This window comes from Acomys russatus, chromosome 1 (assembly GCF_903995435.1).
Source record: "Acomys russatus chromosome 1, mAcoRus1.1, whole genome shotgun sequence".
Taxonomy (NCBI): domain Eukaryota; kingdom Metazoa; phylum Chordata; class Mammalia; order Rodentia; family Muridae; genus Acomys; species Acomys russatus.
The window spans coordinates 29,624,387-29,649,454 of NC_067137.1; the positions used below are offsets into that span (position 1 = coordinate 29,624,387).

At 43.9% G+C, this 25,068-nt stretch overlaps 1 pseudogene; it reads right to left on the reverse strand.

Moving 5' to 3' along the window:
* Positions 1–766: 766 nt before the first annotated feature.
* LOC127195845 (60S ribosomal protein L18a-like) lies at positions 767–1,341 on the reverse strand (annotated as a pseudogene).
* Positions 1,342–25,068: the final 23,727 nt, after the last annotated feature.

The window sequence follows — 25,068 nt, forward strand, 5'->3', positions numbered from 1 at the left end:
CCTATGGCAAGTAATATATTTAGGGACAGTCTGAAAACATAATGTGGAGCCAAATGTCACCCAATAGTGTGATGGTTGAACAGACTGGAGAGAGGTAACAAGATGGTTACTCAGACAGAGAAGAGCTCCTCCCATTCCCCCTCCCTGCAGAAGGCACCTTATTAAAATTTCTCAAAAGTAAGAAAAAGAATGACATAATTAATACTTAAGAGTATTTGCAGACGGAGTCGATATGGGGCTGAGACATGGGGATCCTAGGGTACCACGTCAAGGAGCTAGGACTTGGGCAGTCACCGAAGAGTTTACCAGGCAAAATTCATGGTGTTTTAGAAACGTCACCTGACTTTAGTGTTGAATGTTAAGGGACCAGAGTCCACACCGGAGGCACAGAGGCACAGAGGCTGGAAGAGCTTTGTCTCCCAGGGGAATATTTTTAAAGTCTTGTGCAGAGTTTGGAATTTGGGTAAGCTTTAAGGCTCGGTACTTTTGCAAGTTCTTAAAGGAGGGATTAATACCAATTGCTTTGAGAAGTAGCATAACTAACTCATACCCAGGAGAGGGCCTGGGTATGCTCTGCCATTGTAGAGCAAAGAAAGGAGGCGAGGAAAGTAGTGGCTCTTCCTTCTCATTTATTCTCTTCAATGGGATTTGTATCAACAGAAGGACATGATCATAATATATATATATATATATATATATATATATATATATATATATATATATATATATATATATATATATATTTTTTTTTTTTTTTTTGGGCGCGCTAGCGTTTTATTCAGTGCGTCTCTGGGTCTAGAAGAAGGTGTTGGGCCTCTTGGTGGTGAAGCGCGGCTTGTGCTGGCACTGCAACATGCAATGGGGCAACGGGAACTTGATCTTGGAGTCGTGGAACTGCTTGAGGGCTGGCCGGTGGCACTTGCCAGTTGCAATCTCCTCCACCTTCATGATCTGAATGGAGTGCGCGCGGGCACGGTGCCGGGCACCCATGTCGCGGTAGCACTGGGTGACGGCGCCAGCGGTGGTCAGGTTCCGGTACTCCCGGTACATGTTGTGTGTACCACTGAGGGAGTCGTAGCGCAGCCAGATGCCGAAGTTCTTTACAGGAAGCGGGGACTTTTCAAACACCTGCCGGCAGTACACTATTCTCCCCGGACGACTTCTTCATCTTTTTCAGCTGCGACTGGCCACCACGTGGTTGGGCGCAAAGATGCACATTCGGTACAGCGGTGGCGGTGGCGTATGGCACTTCAGGGTGGGCAGGCAGCGTCCCACCACCTTGTACTCCCGAAGCGTGCCCGACGCCTTCATGGCGGTCCGTCCTGCTTCGCCGCCACTCACAAAAGGCCATAAAAGAATATTAAAAAAAATAATGCATAAAAGAAAAAATGGATTGCAGGCCAGGGAGGGAAGAGAAGAGTTGTAAGTAGGATGGCCACCTCTGGGAGCACATATGTGCAGGATCTAGTTTGGCCATCGTGGGCTTCCCCGTGTACTTCATCAGGATTGTTCCTTGTAGAGCTGTGGCCTGTCATTTGTCCTCACAGACTGTCACTTCTTGTTATTCTTTGCCTGTGGTAACTGTCTTGGGTGTTGAGCCTGGATAGTAATTTTTCAGAGGCTCTTTCTTCCACCTGACTCTAATCCTGGAGCCATCTTATTAGGTAAACTATTAGAAGTTCTCTGTTATGTTGGTTTTTAAAAAAAGCAAAGTGAAACCACAAATACCTTTCCAGGACATTAAAAGTTATAAGACCTGGAATTAAAAGGAAGCGTCACTTCAGAAATTCTATCTTCCCACTCAAGGTCAAATCCAGCCTCATTCCTTGGGATCAGTTTTCAGGGGCTTCTGTCTCCTTCCACATGACAAAGGGGATCCTGAGTTGTCCTCATCCCCGATCATAGAAAATAGTCCCCTTGTGTCCAGGTGATTTGAAAGGGGGAGGGGAATCACAGAAAGAGCATAGTTTAGTTGGGGAAGTGACATAAGACACTGAATGACTTTGAAGCCTAGCCATGGAGTTGGAATCTTAGAGATGAGGACAGTGGCTAAAAAGGTTCCATACATGTAAGGAATTGTCACGATTTGATCTGGCCCTATGTACCCAACTGATGCCTCCTCTGGGACAGTCCCCATGAGAAGCATTGACCATTGTGTAGTATCTTCTTCTCTGGGACAAGGGAAGGTTGCCTATGGATTATACAAATGGACTGTGTCTTCCTGGGCAGAAGTCATGAGTGGCAATGTGGCCTCAGAGATGGCAGCTACACATAGGCTAGCCACAATCCTCTCTTGGGTCAAGGAATCCAGTATCTTCCCCAGGCTTTTGATTGGTCCAGAATAACTACAACCTGTAAACAACAAACTAATTTTTTCTTTGTTAATTCTCTCTGAGAACATGCATCTGGTGACAGACATGGAGCTTGCCCAATTACAAAGTCATATTCTGTAGACTCGAGGTGGGGCCTGTGATTTGTTCTTGGAATGACAGGGTTCTTGACTTTCCCTGGAAGGACCTCTGCCCCTGGAGATCATCTCTGTCTAACCCAAGGACCTCTTTTTTAGTAGCCAAGATGACATTTAAAAAATATTTACTTTTACACATATCACGCCACAGGATGTATCCTTACACATGGCATGACACCCCATCTGTGACATGCCTGCCCATGCTATGTTGTCTTCTCCCATTCTTCATGTGGCTGCATAGACCCTTGCCACAGGGGCATAAGACAACAACCCACAATGTCCTTAAGCTTTGCAGCCATATTTGACCAGCCCTCTTCTGGAGTCAGTGTGCCCAGGGCTGGCCCTGCCGAAATTAGAGGGAGGGTGATGATGTGTCTAAAAGGAATTTAAAGTGGGGTGGGGGAAGAGGGGCAGGACGGTGCAAGGGTGAGAGAAACAGAAATGATTTGGAAAATATCTCCAGGATTTGAAAACAAATGTCTGATATTTGATCTCTTCATGATCCTTTTGTGGTACTTGTGTTGCTAAATGCTGCTTGATGGAGAAAATATTTGGCAAGAACTGTGAGCTTTATTTAGAGTTTTTGGGGAGTTAGGAGCTTCTGAGGAAGGAGTGAGCTGGAGTGGTCAGGAGAGAAAGGGTCTGGGCACGGAAGATGTTAGTAGAAATGGAATACCAGGACCCCCTTCCCCAGCAAGTCCTTTATCGAGTACCCACCCATCCACTCAAACAGAAGACAAAGTAACCTTTCAGGCTGGTTCAGGAAACCAGCTTTGACACATGCATTCCCCTAACTCACCTGTAGGTGGCACCTTTCTGCTGACTGTTCCCTCTGGAAAGCAACCACTTCTGGCAACTGGCATCAGAGACTTTGTGGAGAGAGCAATGGGGTACTGGGGTCCTGTCTCTCATACTGAAATTTATTATGTTCTGTTTGTTTTGGTGTGGGTGCTGGGGATAAACTCAGGGCTTCCTGTGTGCTAAGCAATTGTTCTAGCACACAAGCTCTAATGTCCAGACTGTAAGTGTGGCTGGTTTTAAAGGCCAAACTTCAAACCTTCTCCAAGAATGCACCTGGTGAGGTATGACTTTTACACGTACTCTGGTGCCTCATATTTGACCATGTCCCCTGGAGGGGGAGACCTGGGGGTACTCAGAGGAAGGATAGCAGGCTACCAAGAAGAGACTTGATACCCTATGAGCATATAAAGGGGGAGAAAGTCCCCCTCAGGCACAGTCATAGGGGAGGGGAGTAAGGGGAAAATGGGAGGGAGGGAAGAATGGGAGGATACAAGGGATGAGATAACCATTGAGATGTAACAAGAATAAATTAATAATAATTAAAAAAAAGAAAACGGGGGGGGGGGGAAAGAATGCACCTGGGCCCTTTCCTTGACCCATGGCAACCCCTCAAGGCTCTATTAGCACTGACAACCGGGATCCCATGGTTTACCAATTCACCATTACGTGTGCAAAACTGCCATGTTGTTCATCAAGGCAGCTATGATTCTACCATTTCCGGGTCAAAAATATTCAACAACAGTAATACATTGCAGTTGGGAAAGTAATAAAGCGTTACGGTTGATTGTGGAAGACCTTAAACAATAATACAGCACAGTTGTAAGAAACTAGGTGAAGGGTGTGTGTATTTGTGTGGTAACTGTCAGGGAACAAGAATTGTCATGGGAAAGACAAGTATTATTCTATATAGCAAAGAAAGGGAGAGAGAGGAGAGAACCCACATTGTGCATCCGGGACAGCGATAATCACCCTTTCTCCTAAGTCACTTCAGATGTGCAGGAATGGGCTCCTCCAGGAAGCGCAGCTCTTCCCCTAAGTCCATGCTACCTTCCGGGGCAGATAGAAAGGCCCTGCCCTTCTAACAACTGTAGTTACAAAGTAGTACTGGCTGGTGCCAGAAAGCTAGATTCCCGTTCTGATGCTGTGTTGACCTAAAGCAAGGTAAAGACTTGCTTAGCTGAAACTTTCCTTGAGAGAGTTCTCCATGGATGAGCTCTGCATGGGCTGAGCAGTGGCATGGAGCCCCCAGGATGTTCTGTGTAGACAGTGCCTCTCCTCCTTCCACTCCCAGAACAGCTAGCAGTGAGAAGAAATGAATTCGTGATAGTCATAAACGCAGTGTGGAAGGAGGTTGGTTTCTTGTGGTGATGTGTTCCGTGCCACAGTCTACCAATCCTTTGATGATACCTCACAATCTGTTTCCTGGGTACCATTCACCATTCACTGTGTGTGCGCGCGCATGTGCGTGCGTGCGTGCGTGTGTGTGTGTGTGTGAGTGAATTAGGGCAAATACCTGATAACTTTTAGAATTTTAGTGTCATAGACTGGGACTGAGTAATCCTCAGAGTTCCCAAACGTCACGGTTTTATAGTAGATAGATGGTGAGTTGAGGTTTTTGACAAGGAGAAAAAAACTTGACTAAGGCCATAGAACAAACTAATAGCTGAGATGGGTGTCAGGACCCTCCTGGGACAGGCCACGCTGACTATGCCTAATTACCCAGATCCATCCCAACTTGAAATCAGAGTCTCTGGCTAGGGCCCCAACAGCATTCCGGAACCTAGCTGTAAATTCTGAACCCTGCAGCCACTCTGCTCTGACATTTGTTGTGTTTTACTGCCAAATGCTGCTGCTGGGAGATGCCATCTCCGGAGGGAGAAATTCCTGAAAGAGACACCCTTTCCCCCTTCCCAAATTAGGAGTTAATTAGTACCAAAATGTGCATGGAGGGGGTGTCTTAACTGGCCTCGCAAGGACTTCCCAAGTCAGAAAAATGCCTCCTTTTCCAAAGGCGCCTAATTGTGCTAGCATCTCTGTTTGGAGAAGGGAGTCTCTTCGTCTGGACCAGGCACCCTCAGGGACGGATCTGTTAACTCGCTGTCACCTCCTTTTGAGATAATATCATCTTGTAACTCTGAGCAATAAAATGAGTAATTGAGGGCCTTTTGAAGCTGGGGCCTATACCCAAGCCAGTTTGTTTACTCTGAAAGGCCTAGGTCAGCCTGTCACCCTGTCCCTGGTGCCTTTGCTGAGAGACCTCTTTCAGTCCCTCTTCTTCACGTGAAGCCTTTAGGATACCTTTGCTTTCTTTCTCACTTGATGTTTGTTCTGAAAGTGCCACGGTTCAGAAGTAAATTTCTTTACCCCGATGTCTACTTCTCATACTGGGGAAGCTTACCCTTTGTGGGAATTGAAAGAAAGCATTTCTCTCTGTTAGAATGCGAACTTCCTAGAAAAGTACAGGACTCCCAATTCCGTTCTTGGCTCCTCCCTAGCTGTCCGCCAGGCCAGCTGGGAGCTGTGTTTGTTGGGGGTGGTGGTGGTGCTTGGGGGTCCTGGGTCCATGGGGGGTTCCTGCTGGGCTCAAGAACCGACATTTGTATTACTCAGAATTTAAATGAAGGTCTCAAAAGACAAAACTAATGAAGATTTACTGAAGCTGCCATTGTCTGATAATTCAATACCAGCTCATTATTAGAACCACATTTATTGAGGTTTAATCACTATGAAGCGAGCGGCTCTGGCACAGCTGTCAAACCGCACACAATGTGTTCTTAATAATTAATCAGTACAGTATCTTGTCATCCTAACGTTCATCTTGGGTTTGGGTGTGTTTTTAGGGAGATGCTGTGAGTGTGTTTTTGGAACTTGCTGGCCTTTTGTTTTTCATAACTTGCTCAGATCCTTAAAAAAAAAATGAGCACAGAAAAACCCAGATTCCTCCTTAGATTCTACCCGTACACCCTCAGGAGGGTGGAACGTGATTGAAGCACTGAGCCACTGCTTATGTTTGGTGTTTAAAAACAAGTATAAGCCTCCCACCCCCATCCCTACCCCCACCCGATACATTTGGGATTTATTCTCCTTTTGTGGAATCTGCAGGCACCCAGGGATGGTGCGGCAGTTCTGCCCAGGAAGCTGCCAGCTCAACATGTCACAGATACCACATTGAGACAGCCAGGCAAAGATCTTTCCTTTGCTTTCCTTTCCTTTCTCCTTTCCTTTCCTTTCTCCTTTTTCCTTTCCTTTCTCTTTTTTCCTTTTATTTCCTTTCCTCCCTCCCTTCCTCCCTCTCTCTCCTCCTTTCTCCCCCCTTTTCTTTCTTTCTTGTAACATCTTTTCTCTCCAGTCTAAAGAAGGTGCCTACATTGAGAAAGCTGTGGTCTTTTGGAAAATTCTGCAGGGTTAAATTAGATGTGTATTGCTTTCTCTGTCTGGGGAAGATCAAAGAAGAGCTGAGAGGAGGAGTCCAGTGGCATCACTGGCTTGATGGTCCTTTTCATCCTTGCAGTGTCTATCTGAATCCTTTGGCTAGGGGAAATTGTTTTAATACTGAGATCACCCTGGGTTGGTATGTAGTAGACAGGTCTAGACTGAATTAGCATGAATTGAAATCTTGGCTCCAAGGCCAGGCAGCTATTTGGTCTCAAGAAGTCGTTTTTTTAAAAAATGAGTTTCAGGTTCTCCACTTACAAGATGGAGTAATGTTGGTAACCACGGTCAAAGATTCTTATGGAGGGCTGATGAAAAGATTCTAGCAAGAACTCCACATACTGCCATGACCGTGGGACTCCAAAGAGCTGTGAGTGGCTATTGGTGGTGGATCAGCCCGTGCCCCTTTGTCCTCCTTTCTCCCAGGCTTAGACAACAGCAAGCATGAGGATTTGGGGACTCAAGTCTCTTAGTGACTTTACAACAGTCACTGAAACCCTGCTGAAGACCCTGTGTAAAATCATCCATCCTCTGTCTGTTTCTCCTTTTGCCTAAGCCCTCATTCGGTGACTATTCTGTCCCTTAAGGGATATTTGATAATGTTTGAAGACATTTTCAGTTATGACAACTGTGGAGGCGTCAGCTTGTGGACATCTAGTGGGTAGAAGCAAGAAATACCATGAAACATCCCACAATGCACTGGTCAACCCATACCCCTGCCCCCCGACCCCCACACACACCTTGGGACAAAGAATGCTTCTAGATGTAGTGATGAGGTTGTGAAACTCACTCTTCTCCCAGCTAAGAGGCACTAATGAGCTTGGCTCTATGTTCACATGGTGATAGTCTCTGGTGGGGTTATAAAAGGATGTGTAATTTGCAGACAGGGAGACCCTGGTATTCTAGAACAAGGCAGAAAGCACCACTTGGTTTCCTAACTTCATAGCTGTCTATTGTTTTCCTGGGAATTCACCAAAATCAACGAGGACACTCTCTTCTACTCCAGCTCTCACTTTGTGCTGGGACCAGTGTTTCTGGCCAGACATCAGGCTCTTAGTGTTCCCCTAGTTTCCCCATGAAGCCTCCCAGGCAGCCAGAAATGGGGTCCCTGGCTCCCCACCATGCTTAAAGCAGCTTCCTGGAATTCCTGAGCTCACTCACCCTCTCCATTTGCCTTTATAGAGACCCAGATTCTATGTTTAGCCTCTGATCCTGACGAACAGCTACGTGGCACTGAGTGCCTTCAGAGAGAATATTCTCTTTGATAGACAGCATGCAAGGCAGCTTGCCATGCTCTCTATGTCTCTTGCATTCTGGTATAAGCCACAAATGCTGTGCTCCAAAAACTCCTCCTGATCTGCTCGCTGTCTGCTGCCCCAACCAGATTAGCTGGGAAATATTATTATCTGTGCTAGAGGTTCTGTCTAAGATGAAGTTCAAGGATTAAGGGAGGTTGGCACAACTTGTTTTTCTGTAGGCAAATTAGGAACAAGATTATCTCTGATTCAGGGAATCGTCCCAGTCCATTTCCACTGGGAAAGCCCAAAGTGCAGGCTCTGGGATAACAGCACTTATAGGAACATGAACCCCAGGGCAAAAAGAAGGAGGAGAAATGATGCCAGCTGGACCAAAAAGTGAAAAGACTGAGCAGTGTGTTCCTAAGGGACCTTTGTAGCCACAAGCTTGGGTTATAACTTACTGTAAAGAATATTTTTCTGGGAGGGAGGAACAGGAGGATACAAGTGATGGAATAACAGTTGAGTTATAATCTGAATAAATTAATAAAATTTAAATTAAAAAAATAATATTTTTCCCTCTCCATTTCTGAGGCCTGGGTTTGTGTGGAAAATGGATGGCTGTGTCTCTTATTTCTACTTGGTAGAGTGTCAAATAGTCTATCCTGAGTATAAGGTCCATCAGAACTTCTTTCTTCTGCTCTCCCAATCCTTATGAGATGCATGTGAGGCAGGTGGATAAACACTCTGTAGAGGAGATCAGAGAGGGACAATGAAAATTACAGGCACGAGCTGCCCCTGTACTATACTTGACTTCAGGTCCAACTTCTGGTTTTTATAGTTTTCTTTTTCTTTGAGACAGGATGTCATGTTGCCAAGGCCAGCCTTAATCTTGTGTATCCAAAGGTGACCTCAAATGCCTGATCCTCCTACCTCCATTTCCCAAGAGCTGGGATTACAGGAATATGTTGCTATGCCTGTGTTTTTGTTTTTGTTTTATTTTGTTTTTGCTTTTAACCTTTGTTAGTATCCTGCCTCTACCTTACCTCTCTGGGCACCAATGAATCTTGCCCAGCCCCCAGACCCCATTGTGCTCCAAACAAACTCAACCCCAGTTGATGAGGGAAGTCCAAATGTATCAGATACTCAACTCTTCACATGTGACACCGCATGTGACAGCATGGTGATGACACTGCACATGACAGCATGGTGATTATTCCATCTTTCCTGTCAGACCAGCGGCTTCCAGTGTTGTATGGCAAGGACCTTGGAGCCCTTTGAGATTGCAGTGAGATCCCCAGAACCTCTAGTGACAAAAGCATTCAAAGACACATGTCTGCATATTATTTCAGGGAGGTCAGAGACTCATGGAAGATTACACATGTGCTTGCAAGACAATGCCATTGTTAGGAATCTGGCCAGAATGTAGCACCCTGTCCTAGTCACCCAGAAAAGCACTTTCTATGGCCCAGAGGCAGGGGATTTGTGTAGAATGAAGAGAGAACTTTCCCCAGCTAGATAGGTCTACTGTGCCTGTAGGCTCTGAGGTCTGAGGAGCTCAATGTCTGGGTGTTAGAGATGACATTACAAGTGACACCGAGGAAAGGCTGGAAGGCATTAGGAATCTTACAAGTGACACCAGAGAGAAGATGTTGAAAGGGCCAAGTGGACAGGATGAGTCCTGCCTGGTGCTGGCAGAGAAGCTAAGCCGCAGTGGCTACCTGGGGAATGCATTGCGAAACCTGCGTGTAGAAACAATGAGAGGCAAGGATTCTGGCGTATTCCTACTCAAAAAATAGGAAAGCTTTGGGAAGCTAACTGAAACCGTGTGTAGCCACATATTGTTTTTCTCAGGAAAAAAAAAATCCCAATTAGGCCAATTCTGTATCAGTCCTATGGATGCACAGGAGCAAGCTGTCACATGGGTAGACAGCTCCAGATCCTCAGAAGAATGAAGGAGAGCAGCAGACCACCTTGGGACAGACCCCACACATTTTAGATTTGTGGTTTAGATTTGTCACAAGCACTGAGACCAGGGGAGTCACACTCAGTACAGACTTACTGAATAAAAAACCTTGGGTCTAAAATCCGCAGCCCAGAAGTGAGTTTCCATATCAAACAGGCCTCTATCTTTCTTTTGTCTTTGCATCTCAGGTACCTTAAAATCCTGGGGTGAGTGTGGGGCTGCGGGCCAGGGTTGTGGTGGGGGTGAACATGGGGGTGGACATGGGGGTGAGGATGGGGGTGGGCATGGGGGTAAGGATGGGGGTGAGCATGGGGTTGAGCATGGGGGTGGGCATGATAGTGGGCATGGGGGTGGGCATGGGGTGAGGATGGGGGTGGGCATGGGGGTGAGGATGGAGGTAGGCATGGGGATGAGGATGGGGTGGGTGTGAGGGTGAACATGGGGGGGCATGGGGATGAGGATGGGGGTGGGTATGGGGGTAAGGATGGGGGTGGGCCTGGGGGTGGGCATGGGGGTGAGGATGGGGGTGGTCTGGGGGTGAGGATAGGGGTGGGCATGAGGGTGGGCCTGGGGGTGGGCATGGGGGTGAGGATGGGGATGAGGATGGGGATGAGGATGGGGTGGACATGGGGGTGAGCATGAGGGTGGGCATGGGGGTGGGCAGGGGAGTGGGCATGGGGGTGGACATGGGGGTGGGCATGGGGGTGAGCATGGGGGTGGGCATGAGGGTGGGCCTGGGGGTGGGCATGGGGGCGAGGATGGGGATGAGGATGGGGTGGACATGGGGGTGGGCATGGTGGTGGGCATGGGGGTAAGGATGGGGGTGGGCATGGGGGTAAGCATGGGGGTGGGCATGGGGGTGGGCATGGGGGTGAGCATGGGGGTGGGCATGGGGGTGGATATGAGGGTGGATATGAGGGTGGGCATGGGGGTGGGCATGGGGGTGGACATGGGGGTGGGCATGGGCATGGGGGTGGGCATGGGCATGGGGGTGGGCATGGGCATGGGGGTGGGCATGGGGGTGGATATGAGGGTGGGCATGGGGGTGGACATGGGGGTGAGGATGGTTATGGGCATGGGTATGGGCATGGTCGTGAGGATGGGAGGTCAGCATGGGAGTGGGCACGAGGGTGGGCATGGAGGTGAGCATGGAGGGGGGTGATGTGTTTGTTCCCCAATCACCACAGGTTCAGCTTAGATGAGAACTCTCCCCCTTACATAGCCCAGCACTGGGGCCTTTAGCTGCAAGTGTCCTGGAAGCCTAGTTGGGCTTCAAAACCCAGGTAATCACTGCATTCCTCTGTAAGGGCAACAATTATGTCCCCCCAAACACACAGAAGCATCAGAATTCACAGCATGTGTTTTACAGGGGCAATAAAGTTTTATATGCAGCTCAGTGAAAAACCGAATACAGCCAATTATCCACCAAAATAAACTGATGGGAGAAAGAATGGCTATATTTGGCTCAGACTTAATTATTTTGCATCTGAACTTTTCAATTCCATGCAATAAAATGCCATTCTGCCCTTATTTCCTGGTTAGGTTACTTAATCTCAACCCTGGTACTCGAGCCCTTGTGTGGAGTAGACTGTCCAATGTCAGTGGTAAGAAAATGTGAAAGGTTTGACATCAATTACAACATTACACACAACATAAAATTTAACAACTTGAATCAGGCTTTCATTGCTCTTTAAAGAGACCGTATGGCTTTTTAAGATCTAAAAATTAATCAGCTTCGAGAACTCATACCTTTTTCGAAACTCCTAGGTTTTTACTCTTAACTTGGGACATAAGAGACTGTCTCTGATTCTGTCTTTGTCTCTCCTTTCTATACTGAAAAAAAAAAAAAAGGCAATTTAACGTCTTCAATTTGCTTTTCCTTCAGCGGCAGATGGATGGATATAGACATTACATTACTTTTCGGAGGTAGGAAAATTATGGGGAGACAAAGGGAAAAATGTACCAATGTCACATTTGGCCACAAACGAGAGTGCCCAGAGAGAGCATCAGTGTGTCGTCTCTTCAGGATAGCTTTGACAGTCCTTGTCACAGAATCTGCGTGTCAGCCTACATTCCACTGCTCCCTGACACCCAATCGTCTCATAAAACACCACATGTAATTCAGCAGCTTTGGCCCTTAAAAGGGCCCAATGTGCATAACAGTAGGGATAAGTGACTTTGGCCCTTTAATAAGGTTGTTTTCCATAGGTCAGCACTGAGGTCAAAGAGCAATGGGGCAGAGGGGTGGCAGCTGTGGGTTCTGGCTGGGTGTGGGGCTGAGCCTGGGGAAAGTTTGTCTCTGATTTCTCCTTCTCTTAAGGTGACAGTGAACAGAGGGAGAGTGTGAATGGATGAAACATAGGCTGTGTTCTCTCTGTATTTGTATCCTCAGTGGGACTTGGAACCGGGGCACACATTTGTGAATGACTGTGTTGATAATGTGCCATCATGCTGTCTTTACACAGTGTGGCCATGGGTTTCCTTATTGACAGGCATGGGTTGGATAGGTTCTGCTAGCCATGGGACCAATTCTGTGTGCTCTTGGGTAAAGAGACTGTGCATAGGTGAGTGCTGGGGACTAAGTTGTCATAGCATGGTCCTTTCAAAATCCATTCTGAAATGTCTGAAAGTTCCTGAAGCTTTCCTATGCATGCTGCCCACTCCGGAAGACAGGCGTCTGCTTTGTGGACAAACCTTCCCTGGCAGCTACCTCCTCCTTGGCTGTCAAAACAGGCAAGAACATTTTGTCCTAACCTGTTTCTGTGCCTTGGCCAAGGGCTGCTTTAGAAATCCCAGCAATTCCTTTGACTCTCTGACTTCTGTGTTTCTTATGGAAAAGCTGAAGATAAAAAAAGCTTGTTAGGTGGATAACGGTCACGTGTTGGTATGTGAAGCCGCTCATTTGGCAGAGTTGGGTCTTTCTTATTTGAGGTCCAAGAATCAAAGATCAGGATTGGGATAGCACCTTGTTGTCAATCTCAATTGCATAAGGAGAAGTTCAACACAGCACAGTACCGTGATGTCAGTCTGATGCCAGCCTTTGTTCTAGGTTATGCCTTGCAGGCAGCTCAGATAGGCTAGTCTTCCTGGCTTCTAGTCCTACTTGCAGGACTCTTAGAAAAGTGTCTTCCCCGTATCTGAGCGAGGATGAGAGTCACCATGGCTAGCACCAAGATGAATCATATTGGAAAGGTTAGCAACATATTATAAAAGTATGGGATAGGAACATATTTAAGCTTAAATCATCTAATATATAACCAACCCCATATATACAACACACATACACAAAACACACACCCATACACACATACAAACATGTGTCCATAGATAATACACAATATATATATGCACACACATACATACATGCACATATACACTACTAAGCATACATACAAACATATATACACATACGCATGATATACACATACACACATGCAGATGCACACATATATACGCAATATACACATACACACATGCACATAATACATACAAACATATATACACTCAACTACATATAAACACATACATGCAATACATACATATACACAAATGACAGGGCAGACTCATAAACAGACAATACACAAATGCACACACATGCATATAAACACATATACATAACACACACATAAATACATGTACATACACATGGTAATGCAATATACACATACAAACATAAACATATATAACAACACATATATATACAGACATGAACATATGTGAACATATACAGATATACACAACACAACATGCCCCACACATATACTTTTACAGCATACATATATGTGCAAAATAAACACAGAGACATATATATATATACACATATACGTGCATACACAGCTTTAAATCTAGATTCTGCATTTTAAGAGTTTTGTTTTTGTAGTAACATTGAGCAGGAGTTACAGAACTTTCCCATGTACTCTTGCCTCTACACACACGCTCTCTCCTTCCATCAGCATCAGCACACGGTGGCACATCGGCTGCAACTGTTGAACCTACACTAATATCCATATTGTCCGAAGTCTACAGTTTACATTAGAGTTTCCTCTTGGTGGAGTTTATCCTATTGTTTTTGCAAACGTATGACAACCTATATTCTCCATTGGAGTTGGTTTTTCATGTAGGCAATTTGGGCACTATTAGCCTTCTCAATTAAAAAAATAGCTTAGGAAAATAAAAAAATATATTTGCTATTTCAATTTTTTAATTAAAAAATGTAAGATATAAATTTATTGACATTCCTCTTAGAATTATATTAAATCATCTTGGACTAGCTGAACAGGGACAGCAACGGGGCTATCCTTTATAAAACCGTTAATCCACAGCTGCAAGGACCAGAGGCAATGGAACATTTTTATTGCTTGCTTATCGCAAATCCCCCACATAATTTTATGAGAAAGGTCATTAAACTTGTAGCCACTACATGATCTTTTTCCTTGGACCATTTCTGAAATGTTAGTTTTTCACACTTCTTTACGTTTCAAACATTAAGAAAGCCTTAATCGATGCTTTTCCATAAAAAGCAAAGGACTGGGTTTCCCATCATAAAACGTTACGTTGTTTACACAAAAACTGCAGTGAACCCCATAAAACTCTAGGATTTCCCAGTGGGGTCTTGGAGGGCCACTTGGCCATGGTAGGCGCCACACTGGTTCCTAGTGCTGCCATGGAGCCGGCTGCCTAAGGATGGCCTCTGAAGCCAGCCGTTACTAATCAGGCTTTTCAAGGGTAGCATGCCAAACAGCCATGAGAGGGACACCTCTGAGCAACTAGGAAAACAATGTGAGGTGGAAAAAATGACACCCAAATGGTGTCATGCAGGTCAGTTTTGTCATTTTCCCCCATGCTTTTGAGTTCAGAGGTCACATGACTTCTGGAGCCTCTGTTGGATCCTTAGGTGGCAGCAGTTTTCAGGGTGAGTCTTCCTTGTGAGAAGTACAATGTCTTTCCAGCAAGAGACTGTCCACTGGCACCCCACTTTCCTAGATATCACTTGTTCTTTCAAAAATCTTCCATTAGGTGTCAGCGACTCTTAAAATATTAATGGTGAGATATTCAGCTTAGCGTCTGAACGCTAAATAAAGAAACGAAGCCCAGATGCGTTGAAAAGCTAAGTCATTATTTTCAAATGACTGCCTTCCTTAGAAACTGGAAACAATATTGAAAAGTTCATTTCTGCTTTTCTTCAAGGCCCGTTGACAGGACAAATTGTGATGCTTGGGTCCTTGTTGCCACTTATACAAAATAACTTATTTATATCTGTTTCTCTAAAGAATTGTTTGCACATGGAATACTTTTGCAAGTAAGGCTTCTTAAATATATTATATATGTTATATTATATTCTGATCATGGTGACTCTGGGGACGGGGGCAGGGGACGTGCTAAATGGACACTTGGTAAGGTTTTTTTTTCCTAAATGGACATTTTGCCAAACAGCCTTCTAGATATCCAGGTTTATGCCTACAGGTTAGTGCTGCTTTCAGCCTCAACCAGAAAAATTTCTGAGTGGGCAACAGTCAATGCAGAGACCCAGAGCTGGTCAAGGGTAAGTGAGCAGTTGAGTGCTTAAATAAAGCACCTGTAGTAACTTTCTCTGAGGCTCAGGGAACATAATGTAGAAGGGGCTAGAAATACTGTAAGAGCCAGAGGATGGGGAGAGGTGTTGTGAAACACTATCTCCTGGACATTGTGTGGTCCTCATACCCATGAATTCACAGCACCTATGGTTACTGGCATGAGACCCTCACAAGATCAAACTAACAAGGTCAGTCAATATTCCAGCAGGCTGTACCACCACCACCACTGCCACTACCACTGCTGCCACCACTGCCACCACCACTGCTGCCACCACTGCTGCTGCCAGCACTTCTATTACTACTTCTTCCTCCATCTTTTTTCTCCCTCTCCCCCCCATGCCCTCTCCTCTGCTTCTCCTCTTCTATTTTCTTCCCTCTTTCTTTGATAAGGTGTCAAAATGATAAAACAGGGGTTCTATCGGGCCTATTATGTTCTGAACACCCATCTCTATTCTTGGTGCTGCATAAATTGCTGATGACCGGAGGTACGGATGATTATATGTTTCCAAAGACCCCATTGGTTAGTGGAACAGAGCAGTGTGTCTGGACAGTTTACAAGGCACCATGAAAAATGCAAAACTAGAGCCATGCGCAAAAGCCAGAGGAAACCCCGGGGATAATGTGATTCGCTTATGGGGACAGAGGAAGGGAAAACTTTGTGTGAGTTTGTGTTGCTCAGTAGTATGATGGGCCATTGTACAGAGAGAGAGAGAGAGAGAGAGAGAGAGAGAGAGAGAGAGAGAGAGAGAGAGAGAGAGAGAGAGAGAGAGAGAGAGCCGGGGCGAGCATTAGAGGATGATGCAGGAGGCCTTCCACCACCATCATGTAGATGAAGCGTTCTCAGTTATTTCAGACCATCAGCAGTACTCACCATATAGACTTCTGGACAAGGGTCTGAATCTAGGGCATGCCTAGCAAGATATAAGGAGACGCCAAGACTGAGTCTTGAGTTAAGTCTTGAGTCATACTCCAATAACTGCTGGAGCTGGAGGCAAGCCTGGAAGCAGTAGTCTATGTAGAAAGCAATGCTGGTCTAACTGTATAGGAACACTGTTGTTCTTAGGGATCCATTTCTCATCTAAGGTCTCAGGCGACAGCTCAGACTCTGATCTTAGTGTCTCCACAAAGGAGCACCCTGCATCAACAACATCTGTTTTTTTTTTTTTAATTAAAATCTTAGTCTTTACTATAAAATGATATCTGGACTTGCAGAGCCATGAAGTGTACAAATAAGGACTAACTTTTTCTATTTAAAAGCATTTTCACCGCTGCAGGGCACAAGTAGGAAATTCTCTATTTCAAGTCTACAGCCTTGGAGATCTTGAACATAACCCTGGCCCTTCTCTAATTGGATTTGCACTTTAAGCAAGAAGGGACCTATGCTTCTTCCAAGGCACAGAGAGGCAGGACATTCTAGTCACGTGGCCTGCAGCTTGACTCTCAAGTGAAAGCATTCAGTGGGAAGTTGTTCTGCTCATTTGGGGATGCCAAGCTTGAAAGCTTAAGGGAGCTAGGCTCAGGAAGACCATTTCCACTTTTTTCTTTCTTTCTTTCTTTCTTTTTTTTAATCCCTTTTGGTAAGAAAAAAAATTGGTGGAGTTATTTGGCAGTGCATGCTTGGGACTGGAAACTTAGGGTTCTTTGCCAAGCTTCCTAAAAATAGTCTTTCTTTAGGCAGGGGCCATCTTAACACGAGCCACATTTGTTTGAAGCACGGCACAGTTTGTGAATGTAATTGCCTGTTGATCTGAGGATTTCAGTTGTGAGGAGGCAAAGAATGTGGAGTTATGCTTCCTGCAGGGTTCTGAGCTTGTCGTGTGTGTGTGTGTGTGTGTGTGTGTGTGTGTGTGTGTGTGTGTGTGTGTGTGTGTAAAACAATAACTTCTTTATGAGGTGACACTGTAGCAGTGGATGGTGAAAAATGATACCTGGCAAAAAGACAATGAAATTATATTATATCAAAAAAGTCAATTGTTTTCCTCTTTGCTAATTAGGTCCTCTGACTGGGAAGTGCTGAGGATGAGGTCAACCATGGCCTTGTGTTCTGACCAGTTTCCATGTCCTTTTAGATAATAGGTAATACATTCTTGTATCTGTAATCCTAATGACTACCAAAACAGTCCACAGGATGGTTACAATTATGGGTGGGTTGGTGGTAGCGCTATAGACTCCATATATGTGTCTATGCTAAGAGTCAGCCTTTCCCTTGGGCTTGGGCCAGTAAGCATAACTACACTCCATCCTTGCTTTTTTCCCACTCCTACCTCAGGGGTCTTTGTACACTGCTATCTATAACAGTGCAAAGGGCATGTATGACTCTGTGATTTCCATTATTTTTATTTTCAATTTGTTTACTTTACATCCAAATTATAGCCCCCTCCCTCCTTGCTTCCTGACCTCGCCCTCTCTCCTTCATACCCCCTCTTCCTCCACTAGTCCTCAAAAAGGGGAGCTCTCCTCCCCTAACATCTGACCCCAGCCTATCAAGTCTCATCTGGACTGCCTATATACTCTTTCTCTATGTCCTGGAGAGGCCATCTCACCAGGGGGAAGTGATCAACATGTGGGGGCCAGAGTCCATGAGAGAAGTGGTCCCTACTCCCCATATTATGGGACCCACAAGGAGACTGTGCTGCCTATCCACTACGTCTGAGTATGTATGGGACCATGCATGGTCCTTGGTTGGTGCATCAGTCTCTGCAGCACCTGCCTCCTCCACCCAGATTTGTTGCCTCCATTGGTCTCCTTATGGAACTCCTAACTCCTCCAGGTCCCTCTATTCCCAAACTTTTCCATAAGACTCCCTGTGCTATAACCCAGAGTTTGACTTTGTGTCTCAGAATTTGCTTGGCTCTCCTGCTGAGTGAGTCTTTCAGAGGACCTCTATGGCAGCCTCCCTCCTGTTCTTTCTCTTCAACTGCTTCTGGTATCTATTCTATTTGTCCTTCTGAATGAGAATTAAGCATTCTCCCTAGGGTTCTCCTTTGTTATTTAGTTTCTTTAGGTATATGTATTGTAGTGTGGTTATCCTAAATTATTTGGCTAATATCCACTTATAAGTGAATATATACAATGTATGTCTTTCTGGATCTGTGTTCACTCACTCAGGAGGATCATTTCTAGTTCTATCCATTTGCTTGCAAATGTCAAAATTTCCTTGTTTTTAATAGCTGAGTAGTATCCCATTGTGTACATGTACCAGAGTTTCTTTATCCATTCTTTGGTTAAGGGACATCTAGGTTGTTTCCAGATTCTGGCTAGCAAACTCATGGAAACTAAACAACTCCCTACTTAATTACTTCTGGGTCAGGAATAAAATAAAAAAAGAAATTAAAGGCTACATAGAATTCAATGAAAATAAAGATAAAACTTACCAAAACTTATGGAACACAAAGAAAGCAGTGCTAAGAGGAAAGTTTATAGCACTAAGCAGCTTTAGAAAGAAATTGGAAAGATCCCATACCAGCAACTTAAGAGAATACCTGAAAGTGCTAGAATAAAAAGAAGCAGACATACCTAAAAGGAGTAGATGGCTGGAAATCATCAAACTCAGGGCTGAACTCAACAAATTAGAAACAAAGAGAACAATTCAAAGAATCAATGAGACCAAGAGCCTGTTCTTTAAGAAAATCAACAAGATAGACAGACCCTTAGCCAAACTAACTAAAAGGCAGAGAGAGAATACTCAAATCAACAGATTCAGAAATGAAAAGGGAGACATAATAACAGACACCAAGCAAATCCAAACACTCATTAGGTCTTACTTCGAAAGCCTGTATGTCACAAACTTTGAAAACCTAAGTGAAATGGAAAATTTTCTTGATAGATATCAATTACCAAAGTTGAATCAAGATCAGGTAAACAAAATAAATAGTTCTATATCTCCTGTGGAAAAAGAAGTAGTCATGAAAAGTCTCCCAATCAAAAAAGCCCAGAGCTGGATGGATTCAGAGCAGAATTCTACCAGACCTTCAAAAGAAGAGCTAATACCAATTCTCTTCAAACTATTCCACAAAATAGAAATAGAAGGACTCTTTCTAAACTCATTCTGTGGTGCCACTATTATCTTGACACCTCAACCACACATAGACCCAACAAAAAAGAGAATTCCAGAACAATTTATCTTATGAACATTGATACAAAAATACTCAGTAAAATAGTTTCAAACTGATTCCAGGAACACATCAAAAATATCATTCACCATGACCAACTAGGCTTCATCCCAGACTTGCAGGGGTGGTTCAATATATGAAAATCTATTAATGTAATCCATCCTATAAACAAACTGAAACGATAGAAACGCACTTGATCATCTCCTTAGATGCTGAAAAATCCAACACCCATTCATGTTAAAAGTCCTGGAGAGAGCAGAGATACAAGGCACATACCTAACATAATAATGGCAACATACAGGAAGCCTATAGCCAGCATCAAACTAAATGGAGAGAAACTTAAATCAATTCTGCTGAAAACAGGGATACAACAAGGCTGTCCACACTCTCTGTACCTCTTCAATATAGTACTTGTAGTCCTAGCTAGAGCAATAAGACAACTAAAGGAGAACAAAGAGATACAAATTGGAAAGGAAGACATCAAAGTATCATTATTTGCAGATTATATGATAGTATACATTAATGACCCCAAGGAGTCTACCAAGGATTTCCTACATCTGATAAATACCTTTAGCAAAGTGGCTGGATACAAAATTAACTCAAAATAATCAGTAGCCCTCCTTTATACAGAAGGCAAAGAGGCTGAGAAAGAAATTAGGGAAACAAGACCCTTCACAATAACCTAAAAAAAAAAAATCAATAAGGTATCTTGGTATAACTCTAACCAAACAAGTGAAAGACTTGTATGAAAAAATATCAAGTCTCAGAAGAAAGAGATTGAAGAAGATATCAGAAGATGGAAAGATCTCCCATGCTCATGGATTGGTAGGATTAACATAGTAAAAATGGCCATCTTACTAAAAACAATCTATAGATTCAATGCAATTTCCATCAAAATTCCAACACAATTCTTTTAAAAATATATTTTATTAATTTTTAAAAAAATATGTTTTATTAATTTATTCATATTACATCTCAATTGTTATCCCATCCCTTGTATCCTCCCATTTCTCCCTCCCTCCCTCTTTTCCTCCCTCCCTCCCTACTTCCCTCCCATTCTCCCTTTACTCCCTTCCCCTATGACTGTGATTGAGGGGGACCTCCTCCCGTTGTATATGCTCATAAGGTATCAAGTCTCTTCTTGGTAGCCTGCTATCCTTCCTCTGAGTGCCACCAGGCCTCCCCAACCAGAGCATGTGGTCAAATATGGGGCACCAGAGTTCCTGTGAAAGTCAGACCTCACTCTCCACTCAACTGTTTTGAAGTCTTTTTGAGCGTTTCTCTCAAGTAGTGTCTTGAAGTGTAATGATGAACAGTCAAAATTATCCCAAGTCTCCAAAAGCCCCGTCTCCAGTTTTGGGCTCATTTGTATCTCTCCTCCCAGAGTCTGTTCATGGGATCTTTTCAGCTAGAAACAATCAAGTTCCTTTATACAACCTTAATCCCAGACCTCAGGAGGCAGAGGCAGGCATATGTCTAAGTTGGAGGCCAGCCTGGTATACAGAGCCAGTTCCAGGACAGTCAGGGTTACACTGACTTGAAACAAAACCCCAAAAATATATGTACTTTCCAGTTGTGTATATGTATCACATTTTCTTTTTTATTTCTTTATTTATTTATTTATTTTATTTATTTTTTATTAATTTATTCTTGTTACATCTTGATTGTTATCCCATTCCTTGTATCCTTCCATTCTTCCCTCCCTCCCATTTTCCCCTTATTCCCCTCCCCTATGACTGTTCTTGAGGGAGATTACCCCCCCACCCGCTGTATATGCTCATAGGGTATCAAGTCTCTTCTTGGTAACCTGCTATCCTTTCCTCTGAGTGCCACCAGGTCTAACCCTCCAGGGGACATGGTCAAATATGAGGCACCAGAGTACGTGTGAAAGTTATACCCCACTCTCCACTCAACTGTGGAGAATGTTCTGACCATTGGCTAGATCTGCGTAGGGGCTTAAAGTTTACCGCCTGTATTGTCCTTGACGGGTGCCTTAGTTTGTGTGGGACCCCTGGGCTCAAATCTGCCTATCATAATGTTCTATTTGTAGGTTTCTAGGACCCTCTGGATCATTCTACTTTGCTATTCTCCCATGCTTCTCTCATCTAGAGTCCCAATAGGATGTCCTCCCCTCTGTCCCAGTTTCCTGGTAAGTGAAGGCTTTCATGGAACATGCCCCTTGGGCTAGTATGCAGATATAAGTGAGTATATACCATTTGAGTCTTTCCGTTTCTGGGCTAACTCACTCATTATGATCATTTCTAGCTCAATCCATTTATCCACAAATTTCGGGAATTCCTTGTTTTTAATAGCTGAGTAGTATTCCATTGTGTATATGTACCACAGTTTCTTTATCCATTCTTCTACTGATGGACACTTAGGCTGTTTCCATGTTCTGGCTATTATGAATAAGACTGCTATGAACATGGTTGAGCAAATTTTCTTGTGTGCTGGAGCATCTTCTGGGTATATTCCAAGGAGTGGAATAGCTGGGTCTTGAGGAAGCCCTATTCCAAGTTTTCTGAGATAGCACCAGATAGATTTCCAAAGTGGCTGTACTAGTTTGCATTCCCACCAGCAATGAAGGAGTGTTCCTCTCTCCCCACATCCTCGCCAGCATGTGGTGTCGCTTGAGTTTTTGATCTTAGCCATTCTGATGGGTGTAAGATGGAATCTCAGAGTTGTTTTGATTTGCATTTCCCTGATGACTAAGGAGGTTGAGCATTTCTTTAAGTGTTTCTCAGCCATTACAAATGACAAGCTTGCAGAGGAAAAAATTAGGAAAACCACACCCTTCACATTAGCCAGAAGCAATATAAAATATCTAGGAGTTACCCTAACTAAGCAAGTGAAGGACTTGTATGAAAAAAATTTCAAAACTCTGAAGAAAGAGATTGAAGATGACCTGAGAAGATGGCATGATCTTCCTTGCTCATGGATCGGGAGAATTAATATAGTAAAAATGGCCATCCTACCAAAAGCAATCTACAGATTCAATGCAATCCCTATCAAAATACCTACACAATTTTTTAAAGACATTGAAAGTTCAATTCTGAACTTCATATGGAAAAACAAAAAACCCAGAATAGCCAAAACAATCTTGTACAATAAAAGGTGCTCCGGAGGAATCTCCATACCTGATTTCAAACTGTACTATAAAGAAATATTAATTAAAACAGCATGGCACTGGCCCAGCAACAGGCTGGTTGATCAGTGGAATCGAATCGAAGTCCCAGATAGGAATCCACACACATATGGTCACTTGATTTTTGACAAAGAAGCCAAATCCATTCAATGGAAAAAGGATAGCATCTTCAACAAATGGTGCTGGTCTAACTGGAGGTCTATGTGTAAAAAAAATGCAACTGGACCCATATTTGTCACCTTGCACAAAACTCAAATCCAAGTGGATTAAAGACCTCAACATAAAACCAGAGACACTAAGCCACTTAGAGGAAAAAGTGGGAAAGAGCCTGGAACATATTGGCACAGGAGACAACTTCCTGAACAGAACACCAACGGCCCAGGCCTTAATGTCAACCATTAATAAATGGGACCTCATGAGGCTGAGAAGCTTCTGTAAGGCAGGAGACACTGTCAAGAGAACAAAGCGACAGCCTACAGACTGGGAAAAAACTTCACCTACCCTACATCTGACAAAGGTCTAATATCCAAAATATATAAAGAACTCAAGAAATTAAACACCACCAAACCGAATAACCCAATTGAGAAATGGGGCTTGGAACTAAACAGAGAATTCTCAACAGACCAGCACCATTTGTTGAACATACTGTCTTTTTTCCATTGTATTAGTTTTGGCTTCTTAGTCAAAACTCAAGTGTCCATAGGTGTGTGGGTTTATTTTGGGTCTTCAGTTCAATTCCATTGATCCACTTGTCTGTTTCTATGCCAATACCATGCCATTTTTACTACTGTTGCTCTATAGTATAGCTTGAGATCAGAGATGGAGATACCTTCAGATGATTTTTTGTTGTACAGGAGTGCCTTAGCTATTTGGAATTTTTTGTTTTTCCAAATGAAGTTGATACTTGTTCTTTCAAGATCTATAAAGAATTGTGTTGGTTGTCATTTGTAATGGCTGAGAAACACTTAAAGAAATGCTCAACCTCCTTAGTCATCAGGGAAATGCAAATCAAAACAACTCTGAGATTCCATCTTACACCCATCAGAATGGCTAAGATCAAAAACTCAAGCGACACCACATGCTGGCGAGGATGTGGGGAGAGAGGAACACTCCTTCATTGCTGGTGGGAATGCAAACTAGTACAGCCACTTTGGAAATCTATCTGGTGCTATCTCAGAAAACTTGGAATAGGGCTTCCTCAAGACCCAGCTATTCCACTCCTTGGAATATACCCAGAAGATGCTCCAGCACACAAGAAAATTTGCTCAACCATGTTCATAGCAGCCTTATTCATAATAGCCAGAACATGGAAACAGCCTAAGTGTCCCTCAGTAGAAAAGTGGATAAAGAAACTGTGGTACATATACACTATGGAATAGTACTCAGCTATTAAAAACAAGGAATTCCCAAAATTTGTGGATAAATGGATTGAGCTAGAAATGATCATAATGAGTGAGTTAACCCAGAAGCAGAAAGACTCAAATGGTATATACTCACTTATATCTGCATACTAACCGAAGGGACATGTCCCACGAAAGCCTTCACTTACCAGGAACCTGGGACAGAGGGGAGGGCATCCTATTGGGACTCTAGATGAGAGACGCATGGGAGAATAGCAAAATAAAAGGATACAGAGGGTCCTAGAAATCTACAAGTAGAACAATATGATAGGCAGATTTGGGCCCAAGGGTTCCGCTCAAACTAAGGCACCAGCCAAGGACAATACAGGAGGTAAACTTTAAACCCCTTCCCAGATCTAGCCAATGGTCAGAATATTCTCCACAGTTGAGTGGAGAGTGTGATATGACTTTCTCATGTACTCTGGTGCCTCACATTTGACCATGTCCCCTGGAGGGGGAGACCTGGTGGCACTCAGAGGAAGGACAGCTGGTAGCCAAGAAGAGATTTGATACCCTATGAGAATATACAGGGGAGGTAATCCCCCTCAGGAACAGTCATAGGGGAGGGGAATAATGGGAAAATGAAGGGGGGGAGGAATGGGAGGATACAAGGGATGGGATAAACATTGAGATGTAACAAGAATAAATTAATAAAACAAACAAACAAACAAACAAAAAAAACAAATGGTGCTGGTCTAATTGGGTGTCTACTTGCAGAAAATACAAATAGACCCTTAGTTATCACCATGCACAAAACTGAAGTCCAAATGGATTAAAGATCTCAACATAAAATTAGACACATTAAATCTGGTAGAAAAAAGGTGAATAAGAGCCTTGAGCTCATTGGCACAGGAGATAACTTCCTGAACAGAATGCCAGTAGCTTAGGCTCTAAGATAAACTATTAATAAATGGGACTTCATGAAACTGAGAGGCTT